The sequence below is a fragment of the Bactrocera dorsalis genome, chromosome 1 (assembly GCF_023373825.1).
Source record: "Bactrocera dorsalis isolate Fly_Bdor chromosome 1, ASM2337382v1, whole genome shotgun sequence".
NCBI classification, from domain to species: Eukaryota; Metazoa; Arthropoda; class Insecta; order Diptera; family Tephritidae; genus Bactrocera; species Bactrocera dorsalis.
The window spans coordinates 1,010,748-1,033,520 of NC_064303.1; the positions used below are offsets into that span (position 1 = coordinate 1,010,748).

At 34.9% G+C, this 22,773-nt stretch overlaps 2 protein-coding genes across 5 annotated transcripts in view; both read right to left on the reverse strand.

Annotated features, from left to right (window-relative positions):
* Positions 1–22,773, reverse strand: part of LOC105232266 (40S ribosomal protein S8) — a 366,487-nt gene that overhangs the window by 34,849 nt on the left and 308,865 nt on the right. The window lies entirely within an intron of this gene.
* Positions 1–22,773, reverse strand: part of LOC105232275 (centaurin-gamma-1A) — a 267,016-nt gene that overhangs the window by 20,074 nt on the left and 224,169 nt on the right. The gene's annotated exons all lie outside the window — the stretch shown is intronic.

Here is a 22,773-nt window from a genome sequence, read left to right on the forward strand (position 1 = left end):
AAATTAGTAATTTCCAAACTACCGCGCATACCAAAACGTTTTCAGTGAACCCATTTTTGCTGGCAGTTTATGGTATTTTTTTTAGCTAGTTATTGGTAAATCCGTTATTAAGAATTTATGCAAATTACCAAAATACTCAGCCAATTAGTATGCAATGCACAGCCAAACTTGTATGAGTATATAATATGCACATATGTATGTATGTGTATGCTTATTTTAAAAAATATTTATGCTAGCTGTAATCAAGTGCTGACAGTCGTACATGTCAATTATAAAAATATTAGCGAGTAAAGCCAAATGCCTTTTAAGCATTTAATTTGCCATGTTAACAGCTGAAATGTGAAAAAAAATCTTCAAACGTTTATATTTTGGTAACAACATAAAAGCCAGTAATCCTCACATTTTATGACAGCAATGACAGCCATGACATTTTGACACTATTTCACAGAGCAATAGCTGAAAATGTAGTGTGGATGAAAATATCAGAATAGCTAACTCTAATTCTGGCAAGTGTGAGAATAATTTAAATAAAATAAAAATCATTGCTTTTTAATTGTCAGTTGGTTTCTAGGAAAATAATACATTTAAACGCACATATAAATTTATATATGAGTGTATGTGTGTAATAATAGCGAAATATTACTTCCTACATAAAAGCTCAGGTAACTGGCATCGCAAGTTCAGTGAACGGGCCGAAAAAGCAGCAGAACTGACAATTGCCTATTGACAGCAAGCGCTTACGTAGGGCACACACGTTCAAGTACGCTCGTTACAGCAAGCAGTTAATACCGCATGAGCAGCCAACAAGCGCGTCTCATTCCAACGCTCTATTTTATGCTACTCTAGCTTGAGTATCGCAGCGACCAGTGGCTCAAGCTCGCTACTATGAGGCTACATACATACGTGTCTGAGAAGGAACTTGTTTTCGACTTCCTCGTGTTCACTGTCGTTTTTCAGCCAGCAGCCAGTAGTTTTTACCTACACACACAATTAGCAGTGTCTTTGTTTTGCAAGGCGTAGCCGTGTTCCGACAATAAAGCACAAACTCATGAATGACATACTGCAGATCTATGGCAGGCAAATGCTGCATTGCCTTTGAGTTATCCCTTGTGTGCCGCTCCTACCGTTACTCCTCAACGCAGCACTAGCTAATATTGTAGCTGCCGCTTTTATTGCAATTGTTCTTGCTCTTGTTCCTGCATTTCCTTGCCTTAGTCGTTGCTCATTCTGTGAAATACACACTTATGCTATGATAGCAACAGACGTCTTGCCCTTATGCGTCCATCATGGCTTTGATTGACAGCTAGACGCACAGACAGGCAGGCAATCATCACACAACATATTATCCTCACACATTTGTCCGCTGCACACAAGGCCAGTTAGACTTCCAGAAGGGCAACGAGTGTCTGCGTTTCTTTACAGTTAACAATTGCTTACTTTCTGGCTGGACACTCTCGTGATTTAAATGCGTTGCTACAGTTTCAATTTTTCGGCAAATTTGTAACTTTTATTTCGCCCTTTATTTGCACGACTCGATTATGTTTTGAGTTGCTTGAAAGACAGTAAATTTAGCATTGTTCGATTTGAAAAAGCGCAATCTTGCTACAACTTCTATTTCTAGCCTTTTGTGTTGCTTTTGCTGATTTTTTGCAAACATTTTATTTTTACTTTTTGTTCGTCATTGTGTGACGTTTCAAGTAGCGTTGCAAATTCGCAAGTGTGTCAGCTGCTTGATGCTGTCAAGCAAACGTCACATGTCATCGTATGTCGTCAGCGGTATACATGTTTAGCGAGCGAGTTGCATCAGGCGGTATTCGTACTCGCACTTCTTCACATGCTGTCAAACGTGTGGGGCATTGGTTGATGCTTCTAAACTCAAGCATGCAAATTATATGGCACTGAGTAACAAAAAATTATTAATATATTTAAGAGATCTTTGTTTTACCTTTTTGTATCGGTTTGGAAATTTCGTGGCGTACAAATATTAAGTAGTCGAAAAAGTCTTTTCGTATTTTGTCAATAGATGTCGTTGCAGTCGTATATCTCCAGTCACATCCATCCATCACCAATCACATTGTGCCATACCATAGTGTTCGAAAGGTGAGATTTTGTAGCACTGCCCTTGACAATAAACTCTGTCGAATTTCGTGAAAATATCTCGTCAAAGAAAAATGTTTTTCATACAAGACACATGCTTTCATTCGATCAGTTTGTATGACAGCTATATGAAATAGTGGTCTGATCACAACAATTTGTTCGAATATAGTAGCATTGCTTTAAACATTAATATATGACAAATTTTATGGAGATGTATTTTCAAATAATAAGCTTTCCATGTAAGAACTTGATTGGAGAAAAAATTATGTATAGCTAAATATCAATTCATTTTTATAAATTCTAATATATTTTTAGACACCAAAAAATCAGTATTTCATTGACATAAATAAAGGCGAAAATCTCACAAAACACTTTAAGCGAACTCTGTGCTGTCAAAGTTGTCAAAAACGTTCTTATAAGCATTTTACTTGTCAATGTCAAAGTTCTTTACTGCTTATTGTGGGCGGGCGCTAAGAAATTGATTATGTCGCGAGTGGCACATGCTTTTTATATAAACAAATAATATAAACTTATAAGCAAATCATTAAAATTTAAGCGTGCGCAGTTTGTCAAAAGCATCAGCGGCGTACGCAGGCGTAAAATAGCGGGTTTGCCCATAAAAGAGCAGCTTGTAAATCAGGTTGTGGCAATGGTGACGCATGCCCAAAGCCTAGTCAAATTGCCTGACATGCAAGTGTGCCTATAAACGGCGGGTGTTGCAAAGTATAGCCTTCGGCGCACCGATTTCGTGGAGTTGTCAATGTCAACACGAGCAGGCGATGCACAATATGGGTTTATTGACATGCAACAAATGCAATGGCGGTGTCACTTGGCAGCAGAAAAAGTCAACTTTTGTGTGTCTAAGCAATTGTGAAGCAATGAGTTTCGTCGATTTTACTTTTCATATTACTAAGTGTGTTGTATTGGTTAATTCTAATATTATATTGCAAATATTTGGTTTTAGTAAAGCTCTAATAATAAAAAAGCTCCAAAGTTCTGAAGCATCGAGTTTCGTGGATTTTTTCATTAACGAATTAAGTTCTTTTAGTTGATGTTTCTATTATATTGCAAGAATTTGATTTAAAAAAACTGTAATAATATAAAAGCTCCAAAAAGCTTTGCGAGGACGATTAGAAGCTTTAAAAAACCTACCTAATTTTTGATTTTAATAAATTTTTGAAAATCTTATTATTAATTTCAAATCTTACAATAACAGATGCGTCGACTCACTTTTCGCAATGAGCTCTGAATGTTGCATATCTTTTTGCGTACAAAAAGCTTTCAGTGCAAACAAGGCTTGGGCGGCAATCGGCGCACAAAAAAAAAGTTCACCACCAAAACAAATTAGCCAGCTCTCCCTGCATCAAATCGAGATAAAAACTGCTTTGAATAAAAGCAAAAATAAATAAACCGTGAATTTCAAGTTCCACACACACTTCAGGGTTAATAACGAGCGATCAATTTCATAAGCCCGCCACTTAAGAAAATATTAGAAATAACAGCAGCAGTCAAAAGAAGCAACAGCGGCAGGAAGCATTTCCAAAGTCTACAAGAAACGGTCCGTACTATTGTTATGTAAATTATTTAGGGGAGTGATATGTTTAAGCATGTAAAAAAGGCTTCCTCTTAAAATAACACAGGATGATCATAAGAAGCGCGCTTGGACAATAGCTGACCAGATGGAAGGGCAAATTTGTTGCTACATATGTATGCATGACTTTACAAATACATACATACATAAGTATGTATATAAGTATAAGTGTATTGTGGCAGTTAAGACTGCTCTTCATAAAGCCGTGATAATCGCTAGTGAGAGGGGGTTAATCTTGCAGGGCGCGCAAGGCGCTAGCAGACGAGTTTTTGGGTAACTGGATACCGACAGCTACACGTGAAAATTGCTGTATTATGAGTTGTTAAAATATCGTAAAAAAGAAAATCATAAAATATGCTTGTGATGCGAAATCTGTGCCTTGGCAATGACACAACAGCAACAAGAAAAGGTAATTTATGTAAGAACGCTACTCCAGAAACACACAGAAAACAGGAGGTGGTCAGTAGTAGATACCACAAGGCGTTGTTCGTGTAAACAAAGACAAGCGGCAAGGGGTGCAGGGGATTACAGTAAAAATTGAAAGTACAATTATCAGTTCATGATATATTTCGCAAGGTATGTGTGTGTGTACATGTGCAAAAGGCGGTTTGCAGGCAGAGCACTACGGGTCAACACAGTGATATGCTAAAATCCTCGTTTACCACAAATGTATGTATGCGTGTACGTTGATTTAATATTATATTGTCTTTCACTGCCTGGTTTGGCAGCCTTGAGATGCGCTTGTCGCGTAGGCTTGTGAATGTGTTGTTAATGTGTATTTGAAGAGCTCACTTGATTTCGATTTTTCTAGTACAACATTGGCGATCGCAGGCGCTTGCCGGCAACACGTTTAACCAGTTCACCAAATGGCTTGAAATTAAATGTAAATGAATGTTGAAAACAAACTATGTTTGTATTGGAATTCATACCTTGTTTGGGCGAGAAACTTTGTGAAATTTGCTTAAGCGCGGCAATAGTGTACCAGATTGTCATTCTAGTGAATGCAATTCATACACAAATGCTAATTTTAATTAATAACAAGAAAACACGTTAACTTCGGTTGCACCAAACTTGATTTTCAAGGGTCAATTTGTATGGCAGCTACATATATGCTATAGTGGTTCGATCTGGAGAATTTTTTCGGCGATTGTAACATTGCTTTAGGTAATAACGCATACCAAATTCCGTAGAGATATCTCGTCAAATAAGAAAGTTTTCCATGCAAGCATTAGATTTCGATCATACAATTTGTATGACAGCTATAATCTATAGTAGTTCGATCTGATCAGCTTGTTCGGAGATTAAAGCCTTGTATAGGAAAATAATCTACGCCAAATTTCGTGTAGATATCTTTTCAAATAAAGGAGTCTTCTATGCAAGCATTTGATTCCGATCATTCAGCTTGTATTGCAGCTATATGCTATAATCGTCCGATCTTAAAATTTATTTGGAAGTTTATACCTTTGCCTTGGATAATAAATCATGCCAAATTTAGTGAAGATATCTCGTCAAATAAAAAAGTTTTTCATACAAAGACTTAAGTTCGATCGATCTGTTTGTATGGTTTCTTAGTGGTCCGATATCGGCGGTTCAGAAAAATGAGCAGATTCTTAAGTAAAAAGTCATAGATAAAAAACTGACGGACCAGTTAGCGCATATGCAAATAAACCGACGGACATGAGCCAAATGGATTCAGGTCGTTATGCTGATCATTTACGAATATTTATTTTATAGCATCTTTGACGTTTCCTTCTGGGTGCTACACCCTTCGTGATTTCGAAGGTAAATTTTGAAGCTCCAAGCGTAAATTTCATTACTTTCCCTCACTAGTGATTTGCTTAGTATTTAATTATAGCCTTTATGAATCTATCTATCTGCTCAACGCAACAAATCGAAAGTCAAATAGCTAATTTAACAAATGTCATATTAGTGAGAGAATAGCGAAATTAGCTGAGCCTAGACAGCATATCAGATTCAACGAAGTCAAGTCATTGATTCACCTCGACTCACCAAATATATAACCGATTTAATATGTCATTCGTTTTTTAATCCTTTAAGTATGTAAATTTTTATTAATTGCACTTTCTATGCTCGATTTTTCTGTAAATAAGCGAGGGAAAAACAAGCAGACAGGATTAACTTTTGACAGAAGCGTCGTAAGCTACGCAAGCGCTGACAGATGACAAATGAAATGTCAAATCCAAGGTTATCATTAGCGCGCTGCAAACTTAAGCTACTTTCATGCATAATTACTTACTTAAGGAAAATGCAAGAAAACTCACTCAAGAAAATGTAGACTGGTTGGTGGCTTAAAAGGGGTCGCAATGTTTTTGCGCTTAAATGTCAAATTGACAGATGAGCACAACACATGTCAAATTGTAGGAAAACGGGCGCTCCAAAAGGGTGTATATACATACTAGCTGAAAGTATATTAATGATGCATATGCAAAACATAAAAGAAAATAAAAAAAACAGTGCACCTAGTGACAAACCCCGAAATGGACAGCGCTGACACGGCGTTCCGCCATGATTATGCAAACGAACATTGCGGTGAAATTTACATATGTAGCTGTATATTTACATATATCAAGGTAGTCTGCTTGTCTGCTAACTAGCTCAGAGTGAAAGGTGAAAAACACGCAAAAGAAAAGCAGCGACTGACAAGCTTGTTGTGGAATTTCTAATTAGAGAACAAAAGCATGAATTTGTGCGGTGCGCACTGCGAAAGAAAGTGAAAGAGTGTGCAGCTAAGGGTTACGTAAGGAGGTTACAAAATGTGGAAATAGAAAAGACGAAATAAAATCAAAAGAAAACCTCACAAAAGCGGAACGAGGAAGTATGCTTTCGAAATGCTCTATTTTCCATTTTACTTTTGTAAACAAAGCAAACCGGTTAAGTGTGTATGTTTTTCTAGGCCGGCCCAAGTGTGAATGGAAGGGTCAAGGATGCTAGAAATGTAAACAAAAGTCACTTGAATAAACAAATACAAAGGCTAAATTACGTACGCGCAGTAAACAAAATAGAAGCTAATTATATTGTCCAATATTTATTTAGACCTATGCGTAACGATATAAATATATATATAAATATTCATAGAGGACCACTTTCTCAAATTCCTTGATAATTCGTTATATGACCCCGAAAACCAGCTGTTAAATTATATAATGATAATAAACTATATCTTTGTGCTCCTCGACTGCAAACGCAAGTGATTTAAGAAGTAGGCATTAACTTTGATTGATTGGTTACTTACTGGTTGACAGCGATGACAGTTGGTGTGTGCTGGCATTTATTTATTTAAAAACGTGATTTTTGAGAGAGTCGGAAATACGAGTACGAGGTTTGTTGTTAAATAAAAATAAGTAAAACTTAGGTTACGGCGAAGCTACAATACCCTTCATAAATGTAAAAGATTTCATACAAGAATTTGATTTTAATCGGTCAGTTTGTATGACAGCTATATGGTATAGTCGTCCGATCTAAAATGTTTTTGCGCAGTTTATACTAATCTTATCAAATAAAAAAGTTTGAACAATTATAGCGCTACCTTATACAATAATATACGAAGAATTTCGTGAAGATATCTCGTCAACTAAAAAAGTTTCCATACAAAGACTTGAGTTCGATCGATCAGTTTGCATGACAGCTATATGCCATAATGCCCCGATATCGGCGGTTCTGTCAAATTAGCAGCTTCCTGGAGAGAAAAGGACGGGCGTAAAATTTCAAACCGATATCTCAAAATCTGAAGAACTAGTTCAGGCAAGACGGACGGACAGTCAGACGACTAAGTCTACTCAACTCATTATGCTGTCCCTTTTCAGGGTATAAAATATTTAAATGTCTGACAGTTTGAGACACAACAACAACACTAGGAGAAGTACGTAAGAAAGAACCGAATGACTAATAACAATTTTAGGCATATCATTTTCTGTTTGCTATTTATTACTAACATTCGCTAAGGCAATAAAATCGAGTTTTATGATGATTGAGCCGCAGGAGCAGTGTCAATTTTGCTACCGGAAAACTACCGGGAAAACATTTGCGGTATCACATATGCCAGCTGTCACTTCCACAACAGTTTTACTAGCAGAAAACAAGAAAAAAAAAACAAGTTGAGCATACAGAAGCTGAGACGATTGGGGATTTCTGCTTTGCAGGAGCATTTCTTCATACGTTTATCTCCTAACTAACCACATTGTGTTTGGCTGCAGAGCGTCATAAAATTTTTATGACCATGTCCACTTAATTTTTACGACAATTTGACCAAAAAATGTGCCGCACATAAGCGCACGTGCCAGTACTACATACCGATATGCGCTTGGGTTTATACAGGTAGAGTTCAGTGAACAAACCAGCGATAAGTTTGCACCTTTCCGTGGTTAGACATAACTTTTTATTGCTGGAGTTGTATGCTGACCGGCGCCTACAAAGTCATATAAAACAAAAGTGCGTTCTATTAGATATAATATCCCATATTATCATTATCATGCAGTTGCTGCGTAGCTACCACTTTGGACTATCTTACTTCCTGACATATTTAACTCAGTAAACATTATAACTTCCTATCAAAGTGCTGGACATTCTTCGGTTTGGTTAATACAATAATACTCTTCTTTGCCTCAGTCATATGTGGCACGTGGTGTGCTGTCACTCTCATATAACAGCTGATGGACTCATGTATTGTACATATGACCGCAGGTGTACTCCTGTCCTTAACAGCTAATGTTTTCCTTAATATTCTCCTCTTATTCGTGTTGGCTTGCTGCCTTTGCTTCATGTCGTTGAATTTTATTTTACGATTTTCTGTTGTTTTCTCTAGGTTTGCCGGTCAGGCCGGTCAGGGCTGACATTACACTTTTACGGTTATCTTCGCAATATTCATTTACGTTGCTGTATTTGGTCAAAAGTGACACTGGAGCCCATTTAATGCTTTTCCTACACTCGAAACGTGAAGTGATTTCTTTTAATGACTGCGAACTCGAAAGTATACCTGCTTTCATATGACCCCTTAAAATTTCTAGTCTTAGTATATGTATAAGGTTTTATATATCATATCATAATTATACTAATATTGAAATAAAATTTGAGTTTTCGTTATAAAATGGTTATATATTGGTTATTATATCTGACAACGATTTTAATTTTTTTTTGATCGTACGTTGTTTTGCATTTAAGGTGACGATATATAAAAAAACACAAATTTTTATATTACAATATGAAAATTAAAATTTCTAAACGCAATATCGAGCAGTTTTATTTTACGCATTTCCTTTAGATTGTGTAACCATAATTTCCGCTTCAGTTACTCAATTGTTCAGCTTAATTAAATAGCAATTATTTACGCTAACTATATCAGCACGCTTGAAAATTATTAGAAAAATAGTTGGACCCTTTATATTACATATGAATATAGTATTACATGACTGAGTAGGAACATGCTTTCAATCATATGTAGTAATTATACATACATACTTATTTAGAAGTGCGACTGCAAGCCCTGAACATTTGTTATTGGTTTTGCGTGTGGGTAATTATTTTTTATACACAATATTAGAAAAACATTAGAACATATGGCACAAGCGCTAGAGAGGTGCTTATGAAAGTAGTACAAAATATGTTTTATAAACGAGGAATAAAATATTACCAGGGATGCTTTTATGAGTGTAACATTTCGATCAATAAATAATAGTAAAAAATTAGAAAAATATTTAAAATATGGAAAAAATATATAAAAAATTAAAAAAATATTTAAAATATATTTTTTAAGTTTTTAACTTCTTTCTCAAGTACTAAAACTTCCATTGCCTACTCTTTTCCTACGCCCCTCTAACTGCATAATCCATAAGCGACACACATAGCAGAAATATTCTGTTAAATCTGTGTGGCAGCGTGCCAGTCAATACCTTCCTCTTCTCCAGGTAGTTTGACCGAGGTAAAAAAAAAGTCTAATAAGCGCCTTTTACGTTGGTTTTACCATTAGAATTGTATCTGGACAGCTAGCAGCGGCCAAATCGTGCGTTGGCGTAAAACCCAAACAACCAGTTGCAAGGAAGCACCTACAGGAAGAAATCGACTACCGAATGTAAGCAAAAACAAAGAGCGGCAAGGAGAATGCTTGCAGCTGTTGGCAAATGTGGATTAACTGCTTTTGTTTAGTCGTTTTTTTGCTGGAAAAATAATAATGAAATGACAAAGGGAATAGGCGTAAAAGAAATAATAACATCTACTCCTGAACTATATTGGATTTAAGGAGGACAACAAATAAGCGCGTTGCGTAAATAGGATTTGTGCATTAAGAAGGTAATATTTGGCAGGCCAGAGAGAAAATATTTAGAAAATTGCACAAAAGCCGAGAAGATGCGTAAATGGAAAGGAATTACATATACTAATAGAATATATTGTAGTAATGGCATAAACATTTCTAGGACAGTAAAGGTTGGAATGAAACTAATAAATGAAATATGCTATTCGAGCATACACAAAAATAACAAAAATAAAGGTGAAGGTGAATGTGGTCACTTTTTTAAATTCGTTTGGAAAATTGCCTAACTATTTTTTCCTATTTACTGCTGTTAATGACGCTGATGGCACTGCAATTATCTAATTTATCAAAGCATAATTGCTGGTTGGCTGATGATTAATTGATGGCTTCATTAGCGAATGGTTGTGGGAGGAGGAGGAAAACTAAAATGCAGGCTTTTTAATTCTAACATTTGCCGACTTTCAATTAATGAATAATTAAGTACTAATTAGATTTGGATATTAGTGGTGGAAAATGGTTTTAAGCTGGCATTCGTCTGTATAATAAGTTTTTGGAGAGAATTTTTTACATTACTGATCAAAGCCATACTAGAAATGGTATTTTCTTTTAAGGGCGCCATGCTATGTGATGGGCTCAAAAATCGCTTTTTTCATAAATTGCTTTCCTAAATGTCTGCAATAGGGTAGTAAAGCGATTTTTAACAATTCGAAGTAATTTTAAAGATACAGTAGTTAGAGGAAGGAGCCATTCGAAGCGCTGATTTGCATTCGTTGACCTTTAAACAAGTTTTCTCCTGATTTATTTGATAAAAATAGCAAAAAAAACCCAAAATTCGGATCTCTTTTTTTCAAATATCTATCAAAAGTCCATTTTTTGATGTATTCATGGGATAATAGTTCAATCCGTGCATTTAACCTTATAGTTAAAACGACGCTAATTTGCTTTTGCTTCAGATAAGCTAATCCGCCGGAATCGTGGAGGAAGTACGAGCACATTTTTTCGAGGCGAGGGTCTTCAGAACGCTGTAACTCATGTACATATATTTTTGGCTTAAACTAAGTTTTGGGAAAAAATTTTTTATATTACTGATCAAAAGCCATACTTCCTCTTAAGGCCATCAGCTGATGACATTGCCAAAAGGGCCAACTGTTAGGCGCATCGGGATGAAATGGGATGCCTTAAGAATATATAGGATTGCCAAGATGATTTTTACTCACACGGTCTCGAATGGACTGCAGGACGGTTCTTGGTCTACCAACAGCCGATGGGCATACGTTCTCTTCAGTATTATGTAGAGCTCGGCTTAGATATCTAGGAGCTTCGTAGTTCAAGAGACTATATGAAGTAAGAAAGTTAGATATCCAATCGCTCTTAAAAGTTCGCAAAAAGCGTTGTCGCACTGTAAGAGAGTACTTCGACTCATATTAAAATGCACGTCCATCTGGTATTACGAAGGAGCCAAAATAACCTAACCTATGCTTCCTTGGTCCATATTTGTGTACTGATATTTACAAATACTTTTTAAGGTTTAATGAACATCGGCTAAATTTTTAATTTAAAAAATAATATTATAATTTTTTGAATTCCAGAATTTCAAACACACAGAAATGGTGAAAAATGTCAAAATCACATGTGTTTTACAGTTAGCGAAAAAGTGAGGTAAAAAAGAAGATTAATTTCACAGTGCGTGTATTAATAGACTGTTAATGCAAAAACCTCAAGAGGGGAAATTATTGTTTTAGTTCTTTAACAAAAACAAAGATATTCAACAAGTCAACATACATTTACGGATCAAAGCAAAAAGAATGAACCAAATACAGAATATGTAACAGAAAATGGATTGAACTTTTTAAACTCGCATGTGGATTAATGAAGCAAAATAGTGTATATACGTATATGATTGTATGTTTGTATGTTCATGGGTGGCATGTTGTTGAGATAAACATTTAAGATGATTAAAGGGGACCTTCACATGTACAATTAGAGCAAACAGATGAATGGGCCCATGAATGAAAAGGCAGCAAAACCACGCCATGGCAAGTGCACCGATAATTAAACAGCTATCACACACTCAAAGGGGCCCAAAGTCATGAGTCAAAAGCAAAAAATTATATGTGTACTTCGAGGCACATGTGTTGGCCGCATGTGAATTGGGTGTTTTATGGGAATTATGGGGCGACTATGCGCCAACAACGACGCCGACGACTTATGGGAATGTGACAAATGAGGGATTTTAAAATGCATATGTGCGTATGTGTGTATTTGCAAGTGGCACGTACAAATGTGTAGACATAAATACATTTACACATAATAAAAATTGCTCAGAAGAATTGTATATAAATTAGAAGAAATGAGGTTAGTGGCACAAATGAATTAACGGCAGCAGACTGCATATTTCTTAAAAGGTGGCAACTTTTAGAAGGAGAAAAGCGAACATTATAAGTAATTAATATCAAGAAAATAATAAAAAATATTAATGAATTAAATGAAATTTTGAAAAGTATTTGATATAAACTTAAAAGTAGAAAGTTATGTTATATAAAAAAAGGATAAAAATAAAAAAGAACATCCCCCGTGCTTAGTTAATGAATAATAAAAAAATATATTTTCAAATAAGGGTTGCCAACGCAATGTTTTTTTATCAACAAGCAAGGGTACAACAAAAGTGCTTATAAAAATGCACTTGCTTCTACCTCCAGTCATTTATTAATTTGTTGCTTGTTAGCTAATGAGTTGTTGTTGTAATAAATTGATTTCCGATTGGCATGCAATTTATTGATTGCGTGAGTGTAAACAAAGCAATTGCTTTTTAATCGATATTTTGTCAGAGCTCATTGACTTTCAACGTAAATATTGCAACCCTCTGTAAACCAATTGCAACATTCCGGTCAGTGTACCCCGTAAGTAAAAAAGGCAACAGTAAAATATGCTTGCGGGCGGAAATTAGACAGTCCCTTATTGTTATTGTAATATTATTGATGTGGCTATACGTTCTTACGTTATTGTATTGGAAGAAAAAATTGGTACGTCTGATTTACGATGGAACTTCAAACCAACAACGACAAATATATTTATTGCAACGAACAATTTTTGTTCAAACATGACATACTTTTTAGTAAGGTGGTGGTTTGGGCAAGAGTACGAGGGTGTGTATGACCTTAATTGATTTTTTTAATAAATTAAAGTAGAGAGTGGAAATAATAAAATAAACCTATTATTTTATTTGACTGCAAATCGGCGAATGCTTAGTTCCCACATCAGGCAAAGAAGTTATAAAAACCATGCACAGCTATATGCTAAAGTGATCCGATCTGAACAATTTCTCTGTATATTGCACTATTGTTTCAAAAAACAATCCATGACAAATGTCATGACGATATCCTTCCAAATAAAAAACTTTTTCATGCAACGACTTCATTGTGATCGATAAGTTTGTATGAAGTCCATATATATGTAAAACTTCAGAGCGATATCTCAAAAACTGAGAGACTGCTTGGCATGTATACAGACGACAGACATACAGATCGTTACTTTGATCATTTATGGGTTAAGGGTTTCCGACTTTTCTTTGTGGGAAAACTTAATATACACTATTCAGACTAGTATAAATATGAGATATACGTATAAGTGATTTCTAGCAAAAGACAAAACATTCTTTGCCACCTCCTTATTTTCTGGAAAACTAAAATTACTGTGATTGCTTCGATAAAGCTCACATGAGAACACTTTCATTTCCTACACTATTAAAAATATCACACAACCCCTTAACAAAAAAAAAAAAAACAAACAAAATCTTCAAAAATACCTAATTTAAATAAGTTTAAGGCAAATCATAAAATAAATCAAATAAACTTCAAATATTGCTTATATTTACATAAACAAAACCATCCCGCCATTAACGACTTTGTCAGTGCTCTCGCCAATAAATACATTATCGCATCGCTAACCCATTAATTAAACCAAACAAAGCCGCACGAAGACACAAAACTAGGAAGGACAGAAAATGAGTTAAAATCACAGGCTTCATCGATGTCTTTTTCATTTAAATTATAAGCATACATAAATACAACACGGGGACACACAAGCTAGGAGCAGCGAATGAAGGCGCAATTTGCATAAATTTTATATAATTCACAAGGAAATGGGATAGCAGCGAAGGGTATGATGATCGAAAGATGCAAATACGAGAAATTAAATTAAAATAAAATGAAAACTGAAATAAGCAAGGAAAAGCGAAAAGCTGGCTCAGTTGTTGTTGATATATAAGTATATATGTATATATAGGTACATTTGTATAAAAAAAATTACAGACTATGTACACAACCCCCATAGGGAGTACGCTTCTCGGCAGATATATGCATTCAAGTTTATGAAACATACTTCTTAAAAAAGCAGAGCTGGCGACTATAACTGGGAAGACATTGATCTGACTACACGAAGACCGCATTACCTATGGCATTGGCAAGTCGAGTGAGAAGCCTTTCAGCAAACATCTACACACCCTTATTTGATCAAAGTGCAAAAGCAGTATATAGAAGTAGTTCTATGTGAGTATACATATTTATATATGTGTGTTGCAACCGCGCTATTGCAACACATACATTTTTGAAGGGTGGTTAATGCAACCGAATGATCTTTCAAATGAGAATTCTTATATTTGTTTGCACTTAAACATACACAAAGCACAAGAGGGTTGGCTTTTGATTTCGTTGCTTAAACTTATCTTTTGGAACAATCAAGGTAGCAGTCCAAAAAACATTCGTAAGAAACAGATTTTTTCAGTGTGTTTGCACAGCCTCATTGAAGAGTAGAAGGCCGGTAAAAAAGTCATATAATATTACATATGTATAACTATATACGTATTTAGTATTATTTATAAAAGAACATATGTATTTAGTATACTCAGGGGAGTATATAGTAAGGCTATGCATTTCAGATTAGAGACCGCAGCAGTCAGGCTGCTTTCCTTGTAGAAGCCACACCCTTTTGGAAACAGTTTCGTTGCACTCCTTGCATTCTGTGTAGTTCGAAGATCTTGCATTTCTTTCTTATTGGCTAATTTTCGTGACCGCCTCATGCACATTAATACTTACAGCAATCTTTCTATAGACACAAAGAAAGGGTTGTTGCCCATATATGATAGAAATGTTGACTGATACGACACATACCTGAAATAAATCGAAAGTTTTTAATAAATTATTGAATTTTTATGAAAAATAATTTAGGATTATCATATTTGTTTGTTTATAAAATTTGTTCACTTTAGCGAGCTTATTTTCTAGAAATATAGAACTATATATTGGGTAGTCGAAAAAGTCTTTTCGTATTTCTAATCCAACTTCAACTTATTTTTTATATTTATAATAAACTTTCCAACAATATATGGTATGACGCAATGTGATTGGTAGTACTGGAGATATACGACTGCAATGACATCTATTGACAAAATACGAAAAGAATTTTTTGATTACCCAATATAGCTACATTTGTAGTAAAACTATATTTATAGTAAGGGAGAAAAACACACTACCGCCTCATATAGTTCAAAAGAAAAAGATTTGCATAATTTGTATCAGAAAAGTGATTTATAATATTATTTGTGTAAAATCTTTCAAATTTAATTAAAAATACTTTCTTATAATTATTTCTATTGACGATATAGTCAACCCGCGCACATAAACTTCATGGAAGTCAGGAAAAATTAAACACACTTTCAATATGGTTGTGTAAGTGTGTGTCTATGTTTTTACACTTGTTAATGCTCTAGGCATATTTACTTAGTAAAAAAGCGATAAAAGCAGGTCTTTGTTTGTTATTTATTAACACACTTACACTTGCATATAAATAAATTAAACATAGTATGTCTGTGAGTAAAAAAAAAATAATTTGCGCAACACTGACTGAGTCGAAAAAAGTATTACAACAAATAAAACTAAAGTAAAGATATAAAAAAATATATATATAAAAGTAACTTATGTTGCATCGAAGCTACAATACCCTTCACAAATACAAATGTTTCCATACAAGAACTTGATTTTGAACCGTCCGTTTGTATGGTAGCTTTATGCTATAATGGTTCGATCTAAACAAACTGTTCACTGTTTGTAGCAATGCCTTGAAATATAACCCATGTAAAATTTGGTGAAGATATCTCATCAAATGAAAAAGTTTTCCATTTAAAAACTTGAGTTCAATCGTTCAGTTTGTATGGCAGCTACATATATGCTATAATATTCTAATATCGGCGATTCCAACAGATGAGCAACTCTTTGTAGAGAAAAGAACATATGCAAAATTTCGGTTCGATGTCTCAAAAACGTCTGAGCATTTACGTATAAGTTTAATAAGTTCTCCAACATTTGGTTCTGGCTGCTACGAACATCGTGACAACCTTAATATAACCTGTACAGGGTATAAAGATAATAAAAAATTACCTAAAGCAAAAACAAAAATAGTTATCTAAACCAAAATAAACACAGGTGATTGTGAAAACGGGCCAATATGACAGCTTATGCCAATTGATATGCTCGGCTACATATGTATGTACTTATCACTTATGCAGTCGAGTGCAATGTGTAGATTTTACAGTGCAACTAAATTGTTATAGAGCACTGAATCAAGTGTGACGCCGCTTATCAATAAAATTCCACAAAAAGAACGTGTAAATATTTTGTAAACAAAAAATACTTTTACAATGTACACGCAAATAAATACCTAAGCTTATAAATACCGGCACGTATACATAAACTTTTATGTACTTAGTCTTAAGCACTTATTGTAAACTTTTGCTTGACTCGTAGTTTTAGTTGTATATTATTTTATTTTTTATTTTATTTTTGTATTTTACAGAAAAAAATATGATGAGGTCAATTTGTTCTATAAAATCGCGTATGTGGGAAATATGCTATGGATCATTCTAAACAACTTTGCCTAAGAGATTGCAGTTCTTAAACCGGTTTCGAACCGGGGATTTTTAAGATGAAGTTTATCTCTTAGGGATATAAAAACTTCTTCTTGTTATAGTTGTTCGATCTTACCTATTTCGACCAACGATCCACAGTATATCAAAACGCATTTATGCATTAAGTTTCTTTCGGATATCTCAAAAGCTGATGAAGAATTTTTTATATTTCCTAAAGAATAAAATTCGCCTTAAATAAGACTGGCTTAAACCGATTTTAAACTCATATTCTCGCAGGCAAAATTCTTTAGAATGAAACGTACAATATTTCACATATACGAGATCTTTTCGTTCTTTTGGCTGCCTGTAAACTAACATACAATATTGGGTAGTCGAAAAAGTTTTTTCGTATTTCTAATCAATTTCAACTTATATTTTTACTGTATTTATAAATATAAAATATCATTCCTGCATTTAAAGTTAATGCACTGCATATTTTCGAAATTTCTTAAGAGTAATATATGTATGTTTTAAAGACCAAGAATATAATATGTCCTCATGGACAAAGCGTATAATTTTAGACTTGGCGAAGGTGCTTTCAGGTGCGCATTTCTAAGGCCATTCGCCGCTAGATGCGGAAGAATATTTGCAATTGATTACAAAAATAAACGAAATACGGAAAATGAATCAGCGGAAGTGCTCACACATCTGATGAGTAAATATGCACAGTACATACTACGAGTATAATTATTTATATTCATAAACAAACATACGTGGCAGCGAACTTAGTCGTCTCCTTGTCACGTCTGTGAGCTATGAGCAGCACGAGTGCATGAAAAGCTGGTGTGCGATGACCTTCACGCAGCTGCCGCCAGCCGCTGAAAGCGTTGAGATAAACAAGCGCTAGGAAGGGTTTGCCGTCACGGTTATTGGACTCAAAAAGACTTTTTCTCTTCCCACACACACACACACACACATCTAGTTTTGACAAGTTGACGTGCAAATTTGTTTGTTTGCGGTTTCTCTACCATGACATAAACATCTAATTCGAGTTGTTGTGCAGGGGTGTATGAAATTGGTGCGAAAAATGCAAATGACAACCTTGAACCTCAGCGGCAAGCACGCGGCATTTTCCCAAGCACGCAAGTGAAATATTTCAAACATTTTTGTGTATGAAAACAGCGAAGGAATGAAGGTAATTTTCTCATTTATTAGATAAAAATAAGTGGGCGGCCATTGTGTGGCGGGCGCGAGCCTGCATGTGTAAACAAAAACCGCAAACAAATAGTTTTCGTATGTGTTACTTTTGTTGAATGAATTTTTTTTTTTTTTTGTCAATAAAGCTTAGCATGTTTTCAGTTGTATGTGGTTGCTGCCCTAGCAGGTTGTTGCCCGTTCCGAACTCAATTTGTTGCTAGAAAATAGAACGCAAAAAGAAGCGCATTTCGCCTATTTCACCTAGTTCCTTATTTTTTTCCATATTTCCATTACTTTTTTTGTTCATTTTACCAGAAAAAGTCGCTTGCTGTCACTTTGCATTGACATTTTATTTTAGCACACCTCAACTACCAAATTTTAGCTCATTGTCATTCTGTCATTTCACCGCATTATATCTGTCAATTTTGATATTTCCGTGTAAGTGCTGCGAGTTCGTTGTACTGTTCATACTTTCAATGGGAAGTCTACATTAGCCTAATAGATATTCATTTCACTCTGAATTGCTGATATGGCCAAAACGAAAGATAGAATTGAAGCAGAGAATAAAATGGATAATTTGACAAATTCACTGGCGATTTAATTGTCATTTAAATTGAGTTCTGTCAAGGTGTAAGGGGAGTTTATATAATATTTTCCAAATGCTTCCATTAGCGCGCTGAGTGGGGCAAATCGTAGTTTTCCTCACTGTCTCTTCTTTTAAAGTGAATTAAAGTTCTTAGGCATTCAGAGAAGAGGCATTTGACCTATTCTGCTGTGACTGATGCTCATTAAGCGATAATTGAGTCGCTTGTAGTGCAATTAGATTACTAATTGTGCAAGAAGGTTTAGCCATTAATTATTTGATGCGCAGTAAATATGTAGAGCTAATTCTAAGCAGACTTTTGAATAGGATACATATGTATATTTCCTCATTTTGAAACTAATTTCGGGCAATATACCAAAATCCAAATAAGAAAGGTTAGTATATTTTCAATGCGATTGAAAAAAATGGAAAAATTTCGCAGAGTTCATTAGCCACTTAACCTCTAGGCAAAGTGAGAAGAATTCAATTTTATTATTTTTTACAATATTCATTTTCTTACAATTTTCACTTAATAAAAAATATTCGCGAAAAAAGTTAGTGCATACTATTCCTTATTTATTAACCTATCCCTCAGTTATATATACCAATGAAATACGGCATTAACTGGTAGACCTACATAAATAAGTATATATACCTATAAAAATACTTGCGTTCATAAATAAATATGTGACGTGGCAAAATGCCCAGTCAATCAAATATTGACGACGCAGTGCCGAGGTTTGGAAAGGTATACCTTGAACCTTATGTTATACACACAAACACAATATGTATTATACATATATATGTAAGTAAAATACAGTTGCACATACAAAAGCATTTAAGAAGTCACAGGCGCTGGTAGACTCTATTAATTTTGACATATTTATGAAGTGTGCAACAATAGTGACGTGCGATTTCCTTCACTCCACGCACCACACCCTACACAAGCGGCTGTTTTTCTTTTCATTTTCATTACTAGATGTGTAGGTATGCATGTATGTGTGAATGCCAGTGAAAGGAGCATTGGAATCAGAGTTTACTTTGCTGGTGTCTTTGACTGCTGCACCTTTCTTTAATGCTCGCTTTGACATCTATGGCACATAGAGGTTTGCATGTAAGTGTGTGTTTGTATGTGTGCACTTATTGTCATCTGAGATAATTTTCCCTCAATGTCAGCTGCGAAAATTGCAATGTTTTTGGTTTTGTTTTTTTTACTTTTAATTCGATGAAATTTTATGACATTTAAAATCTTATAGGTTTATGAAATATATATATACATACGAAAATATTTGTATGTTTTTTATTATTTTTAAATACATATATGTATGTATAGATGACACATATGTTTTGGAGGGTCGCAATTTCAAGAAAGTAAGTTGGTAAAAAAAAAGAAAGCATGGGATATGTGAATTGTATGCAATTTTTTTTATTTGACAAGCTGATTTTACGAAATTTGGTACAGTTTAATATCAAAAGAATTGCTACATTTTCTGCAGAAATTGTTCAGATCGAGTCACTATAGCAAATAGCTGTCATTAAAAACATACGGTTCAAAATCGAGCTCTTGTAGGAAAACTTTTTTAATTGACGAGATATCTTCATCAAATTTGGCATGGGATATTTTCCAAGGCAATGGTGTAATCTCAGCAGAAATTGTGCAGATCGGATCACTATAGCATATAACTGCCACACAAACTGACCGATCAAAATCAAGTGCTTGTATAGAATTTTTTTTTTGTGAAGCGTAAATAAATCACTAAACCAAAAAAAAAATCGAAAGCCTTGCCATACAACTAACGTCGGCGACCTTTCAATGCAAATTATAAATGTGGCGCACTTCCTGTACACGCTTACAAACGCTTTTTATATAATATAAGTATATCAAACTGCGCTGAGCTCTGAATTGAACGGCGATTTAGATAAGCATTTATTATTTCATTGCTCACACAACTGTGAACTTTAATTAAGGCCCTTTGCACAAAGGCGCATTTCCGTTATCACAATCAGCATGCGGCAACCTGCAACAGGCAACCAACAACAAAAAGCGCTATAACATTGTATGCAGAAACATACATACAGGTGTTAATTTACATAAACATAATAAACATATAGGCGAAATGCCTATGTTGCATGCAACAACAGCAGCAACATAACAAGAAAACATAAACAAAACGCGAAACAATATGTAATAAACGAAAAAAAAAATCACACAGGTGTCTCGCTTTTGGAGCTGCAACATGCTGCTGCAACAATGAACAGCAAAAGTGCAGACGAGAAAACAAAAAAAATAAGTAAAATAAAAAGTGAGCATAAATAAACATCAAGCATGGGTGGAAAAAAATCTGTCAACTGTAAAATGCAACAACAACGTATAACAATCATGAGTCGGTTTGGGCCGCTGCTGACCTTAGCGGTTGCCGCCTTTGCGCTTGGTCGGCACTGCTGGTTAATTCAGCTGCTGGATTGGTTAGTTGGCTGTTTTAGAGGCTGACAGCCCAACAATATTTTTTTATGTTTTCTTTGTTTTGTTTTGTCTGTTTTGGCCGTTTTTTGCTGTGATTATTTTTTTGACATTTGGATTTTTTGCCATTGTGATAAGTCATTGACTCTTCGAAGCACAAAGAGAGCCTTTTATTTTTAGGACAGTAAACGTACGTACGGAAAGTGTGCTTTTAAAGATGTCTGGATGTTTTTTGTTTTGTATTTCAAAATAACGTAACCGGACTTTTCATAAGTCTACAATCCAAGAAAACGTTATTAAAGAAACTACTCAAATTAGAACAAAATTTGAGTTTTGGTTATAAAATGGTTATATATTGGTTATTATACCTTTTTCTATTTTTTTTTTTTTGATGATACGTTGTTTTTAATATATTATACATAATTGGAAAATATTAAAAAAAAATAAATAATTTAAATTAATTAAATTTCAGTTTACAGCTTTATCAATACCAATTTATTTCCATATTCGCAATCAAAGCTAATAAATCGTACGCATTCGCGGCAAAGCGAAACACCAAAGCGAACAATCTAATGTAAAAGTGAAAAAAATTGAAATTTGCGCTAACTTGGCCACTGCCGGCAGCCGCATCTTCAATGTTCGCCAACTAAAGTGTAAGCGAAGCAAATAGCACCAGCTGTGCGCGCAGCTGTAAAGGTGAAATGTGCTGTTCCTGCCCGTTGCTACAAGTACCCAGGCACTTAAATATGCAAGCCCACACAGTACACATACAAACTGCCAGCGTTTGCAGATGCTTCTTGGCCACATTTCTTATGCAATCTTTGTTTTCGATCACTTCAGTTAGTTGCGCCTTTGGAGGCAGCCACTTTATCTTTCATTTGGCAGCCGGAAAATATACATACGGCGCACATTTCTAGCTGTTTGGCATTTGAATTAAATATTAACCATTTCCTGTAGGGAATTTGCTTCATTTTGCACTGTCAGCAACAGCCTCGAGTAGCAGGAAGCAGCGTTGCAATGCAGCAGTGGCGTGCCGAGGGAAATAGATATTGTAAAAGGCAAAATGCTGCACTGCAGTGACTAGAAATGCGGGTGCACGGGTTTGGTCGTAGGGCGTATCACTCAAGGAGTAGCAGAAATTTATTCTCTTTTACTTAAGTGGCTAGCTTCGTACCTGCCGCTATACTAACATACATTCAAGCACAGTATAAACCGGTATTGCCTTACGACCCCATCGCGCTCCTTCAAACAGTAGGAAAAGAAATGGCAACCTTTGATTTTCGATTAGAATTTAAGAGGTTGCGGTCTTTTTACATAAGCTGAAGGCAAAGCATACAAACTAACAATAAGAATATGCTTAATGCAAAACTGGCGCAAGCTCGTTGAAGCTCTTGAAGTACTGACTTGCCAAACAAAAAATGTGATGCATTCTTATTTCAATTATTCGAAAATAAATCGTAAAATATTGTATTTTCTTCATACAATGTCGATTGCAGTTTCTGGCTACTTGGCGCTTTCTTCCCGCTCTTATTATTCTTGCAACCGTTCTTGTGCAGCAGCAGCACTTTTGTCCGATAAATTACAAACAATAAAATTATGACGACCATTATTCTCCGGACCACTGAGTACACAATATCAAAGACGTATTTATTTTTGAAAATAGTGCAATGTATATACA